Below are 5,339 nucleotides of genomic sequence, written 5' to 3'. Positions count from 1 at the left end.
AAAAAACTCTCTCTCAGGACAGGTATCTCAGCGAGCATGTTGTCAGTGGCTCGAATGGGGCAGGCATAAGACTGCTTATAACCAGGTTGAAGACCCAGGTTTGGCGGGGCGGCAAAACTGGGGGTATAAATGCCCCAAGCCCTTGAGGCCCTTAATGATGAATCGCGCCAGGCGCTGATGTTTGAAAGATCAGAGGTAATCCAAGATGAAATGTATCGGAACCTCGGTGGGAGAAACATTGTGTTTCGTAGCAGCAAGAGAAACACTTCCAGTTGGCCAGATACGTTAACCAAGTGGAAGGCGTCCTACCACCCAGGAGAATCCTGTAGAACCGAGGCAGAGCAACGTGACTCGGATCGGTTTAGACCTGCAGCAGTCATGCTGTGATATGCAGGGATTGCTAGTCTGGGTGGTGAAGTTTGCTGTGATCCTGCGTTATGAGGTCTGGGCAAAGAGGCAGGGGAATAGGGTTGGCTATCGACAAGTCTAGTAACATGGTGTACCAGTGCTGCCTAGGCCACGCCGGAGCGATCATGATAGCGTGCGCTCTGTCCCTGCGGAGTTTTAGCAGGACCCTGTGAACCAGCAGGCACGGTGGGAAAGCGTACAGCAGAGGGCTCGCCCACGGCATCAGAAAAGCAGCCAAGATCGAGCCCGGGGAGAGGCCTTGGAATGAGCAGAACTTCCCTCTCGTTCCGTTCTCGCAAGAGCGAAGAGGACTATGCGGGGAAAACCCCACTTCCGGAAACGGAATGGATAAGATCCGGAGGAATCAACCACTTGAGAGACAGGAAGGATCTGCTGAGGCGATCCGCCAGAGTGCTCCGGACCACTGGGAGAAAGGACGGTACCAGGTCCATCGATTGGGCTGTGCAGGAGTCCCGGAGCTGGATAGCTCCCTGCAAAGAGGGGAGGACCGTGCTCCTCCGTGCTTGTTTATGCAATGCGTGTCCGTTGTGTTGTTTGTGAACACCGAGACACAACAGCCTTGCAGGTGCTGCTGAAGCATCTGTTACACAAGGCAGACTGCTCTCAACTCCCGGACATTGATGTGCAAGGCCAGCTGGTGAGCCAATCAAAAGCCTTGAGTGTGAAATTGACCCAAGTAAGCACCCCAGCCGAGAGATGGGGCATCCATCATGAGGGACACCGAGGGGTGAGGTGGATGGAACAGCATCCCTGCACACATCAGGGAGGGCGTCGACCCCCAGTTGAGGGAGCCTAGGACGCTCGGGGGAATCGAGGCGACCATGACCATGTCACCTTTGGCCGGGTGGTACACCGAGGTGAGTCACGATTAAAGTGTACGGAGGCGCAGCCTAGCATGTTTGGTTATGAACGTGCAGGCAGCCATGTGACCCAGGAAACCTAGGCAAGTTCAAGCCACAGTTGTCAGGAAGGTCCATAGACCTTGTACAATGGTTACCATCGCGTGAAACCAAGGCGTAGGTAAGCAGGCTGTGCGATACTGGAGTCCAGGGTGGCCCCCAGTTAAGTCTATTCCCTGTGTGGGAATCAGGTGGATTCCTCTTTATGGATCATCAGGCCTGAACGCAGGAATAGGACCTTGTCGACGCCCACATGAGTGGTAACTTGGGCCCCGGTGGTCCCTGGAATGAGCCAATCGTCTAGATATGGAGAACGTGTATCCGACGGTGGCGGAGAGGCGGCGACTACAGCCAGACACTGTGGATACACATGGGCTGTATAGAGGCCAGCCGGGAGGACCGTAAACTGGAAATGACGGTTGGCCACAAACCGGAGGTACCTTCTGTGCGGAGGATAAGTGGCGACGTGAAAATACGCGCCCTTTATATCGAGGGCGGAATACCCATCTCCGGGATGCAAGGATGAGATGACGGTCCCATGGACACCATGCGGAACTCCAGGTCTATCATGAACTTGGTGAGCTCCCGCAGGTCTAGGGTAGATCTGAGACCTCCCTTCGCCTTGGGGATCAGGAATCAGAGGGACTAGAACCCTTTGCCCCATTCGTCCTTAGGACCTCCTCTATAGCTCCGATGGTAAGGAGCGTCCGCACGTCTTGCAAAAGGAATTGCTTGTGAGAGGGGTGCCTAAGGTGGACGAGGAGGGATAGGCTTTTGCCCGATTGGTGGTTAGGAGGACCCTGATTTTGGCCCTTTTGGGGTCCCGACCAACGCCTACGATTGCGTCAGCGACGCCTGCTGGCAAAGCCCTGTCTTTGTCTAGGCGCAGGGTAAGGGCGGTGAGGCTGGGCGGAAAGGTCGGCGGTGAGACATCGGTATGCATATGCCGAGAGGGAGTGCATAGTGACCTTGCTGTCCTTTGGCCTTGCAGCCTAGGGTCAGCTGTGAGAACAGGCCTTTGTCATTGAAGGACAAGTCCTGTATAGTGTGCAGCAGCTGCGAGGGGAGGCTCGATAACTGGAGCCATGAAATGTGCCTCGTGGCCACACCCGAGGCCAGAGTCGTGGCTGCGGAGTCAGCTACATCCAACAAGGCCTGGAGGGAAGCTCTCGCCACTTTCGTTCCATTTTTCCAGGAGGGCATCAAACCCCTGACAGAAGTTCAGAGAAACCGACTCTGTAAAGTCTCCCAGCGCCGCCCATAGTAACGGCTGAGCAGGGCTTGCTGGTTTGCAACGCGAAGTTGTAGGGCGCCTGCCGAGTACATCTTATGGCCCAGGGAGTCCATTCGCCTAGCCTCCTTGAATTTAGGGGCTGGTACCTGTCGGCCATGGCGTTGCATGTTATTGACGGACTAAGTGGCAAGGGGGCAGGGGAAAGACGTACCTACAGGTACCCGTCACCCCTGGAGGATACCATGCACACGCATTCGACTCCCGAGCCCACGGGCGGGATAGTGACCACTTGGAGATTCATAGTGAACGCCACTCATCTCGGGAGGTCCTGATGGGCCCCCAAGCCGATTAGGGGGAGGCCGAAGGAGTACGCTCCTGCCAGCGCCTCATGTGGGGAGGAGGGAGAAGAAAGGCCAGGGACAAGTGGGTCCTGCGTGGGCTCACGCTCCTGGATGACCTCCTGATCTGGTGGGATGTGGGAATCCGGTGGCTGAACTGGGCTTCCTCCGTACCGGTCGGAGGGGGACGGCCAACCATCGCCTCTGGCACCCAGTGCTCTGACAGAACAGAGCGAGATCGGATCACAGGTAGGCCCTTGGCCTGATGGCACGCCCGAGACGTACAGGGTAGCCACTGATGGGGGTTAGGGTCCTGGCCCTGGGGCACGTGGGAGACGCTGGTGTGCACACCCGAATGGATGGCCATGGAGGAGCTAAAAGCCCTGGGCATAGTCTACCTCTCTAGCTGATGTCGTCTCAACGCGGTACCGGGGATCGGTACCAGGAGGCATACCGGTATCAGGAGCGAAAATGGGACCTGTGACCGGAGCGGTGCCGGGAGGTTGACCGAAATCTCGAGGCTGGACGCCGGGAGTGGCTACGGGAGTCCAGAGCCTGGAGCGGTGCCGGGAGCTGGATCGGCACCGAGTGTGCCCAGGTCGGCAAATGGGACGCTGATCGGTGCCGCGAGTACGACCGGTACCGAAATGGAGAACGGTGCCAGGACCGTGAGCGGTGCCGACACCTGGCTTGGCGACGGGACTGAGAACATCTGCGGGACCGCGATCGTGAATGCTGCTGCTCTGAGGTGCCGACGCAGGGTGGTCTGAGCAAGGCAGGCTTGCCGATCGACAATATAACCCGCACCGGCGGTGCTGGACTCGATGGCTCTTGCGTGGCCGGAGTCGACGGTGCCGATAATGTCGGTGCCGCAGCAGGTATCAGAACCGGGCAGACCGAGTTGGTATAGCGTTCAGGCTGCGGAGCAGGCGGCTCCGATGCAGCTGGAGAGTAAGCTCAACCATGGCTCGTACCGGGGAGCTTTCCGGTACCGGACTTGACAGCTCTTGCATGGCCGGAGTGAACGGTGCCGATACCGTCGGTGCCGCAGCAGGTATAGGTGCCGGGCAGTGCAACTTAGGAGAGCGCTCGGGCTGCGGAGCAGGCGGCTCTGACGCAGCTTAATAGCGAGCTCGACCACGGTTCGTACCAGGGAGCTTTCCAGCACCGGACTCGACGGCTCTTGGATGGCCGGAGTTAACGGTGCGGATATTGTCGGTGCCACGGCAGACACCAGGGATTGCATAAATTAACAACAAGCATTAGGGTGCTTACACTGTTTCTTTACTGAAAATCTCTCAACAGCTTGACGATGCCTTTCTAGAGGCCTCTGAGAACTTACACATCGGTAGCCCTGTGGGAAAAAATATATCGTGCATCAGCTGTTTTTGCTCATGCCTGAGACACAGATCTCAAGAGGAAAATCTGGAAAAGGACAAAATGGAAGAATGAATTGTAGTGAGATGAGGCCTGAGGCCTGATCTGAAGTAAGGGTCAAGATGTTGCTAAGCAAATTTAGGCTGTGAGCAGAGGCAGGCCCTGCTCACAGAAATTGGCAAAAAGAGGGCTGCTAGAAGAGGAAGGGTTTCAGCTGCTGTGTACAGATGTGGTCTCCTCACCTCAAAAACGATATTCTAGCACTAGAAAAGGTTCAGAAAAGGGCAACTAAAATGATCAGGGGTTTGGAGAGGGTCCCATAGGAGGAGAGATTAAAGAGGCTAAGACTCTTCAGCTTGGAAAAGAGGAGACTAAGGTGGGATATGATAGAGGTATATAAAAATCATGAGTGATGTTGAGAAAGTGGATAAGGAAAAGTTATTTACTTAGTCCCTTAATACAAGAACTAGGGGGTCACCAAATGAAATTAATAGGCAGCAGGTTTAAAACAAATAAAAGGAAGTTCTTCTTCACGCAGCGCACAGTCAACTTGTGGAACTCCTTACTTGGGGAGGTTGTGAAGGCTATGACTATAACAGCGTTTAAAAGAGAACTGGATGAATTCATGGAGGTTAAGTCCAGTAATGGCTATTAGCCAGGATGGAGTAAGGAATGGTTGTCCCTAGCCTTGTTTCGTCAGAGGATGGAGATGGATGGCAGGAGAGAGATCACTTGATCATTGCCTGTTAGGTTCACTCCCTCTGGGGCACCTGGCATTGGCCACTGTTGGTAGACAGATACTGGGCTAGATGGACCTTTGGTCTGACCCGGGACGGCCGTTCTTATGTTCTTAGGAACGTATGCCAAGACAGCACCAGAACAGCTGGGTACGAACACATCCCACACAGATAACAAGGAACAGGCAGACCCAGCCTAATGACAGTATAAAAGCACAATATGATGAATAGACAATAGGAAAAGGTTATAATATTTGATGGGACAGACAGTATGTATGGACAGCTTTGTTCGAAATGACCTGTGTGCCAGGAGAAAAGGCAGTAA

The sequence above is a fragment of the Mauremys mutica genome, chromosome 3 (assembly GCF_020497125.1).
Source record: "Mauremys mutica isolate MM-2020 ecotype Southern chromosome 3, ASM2049712v1, whole genome shotgun sequence".
Classification (NCBI taxonomy): Eukaryota; Metazoa; Chordata; order Testudines; family Geoemydidae; genus Mauremys; species Mauremys mutica.
This window is presented reverse-complemented; position numbering follows the sequence as displayed.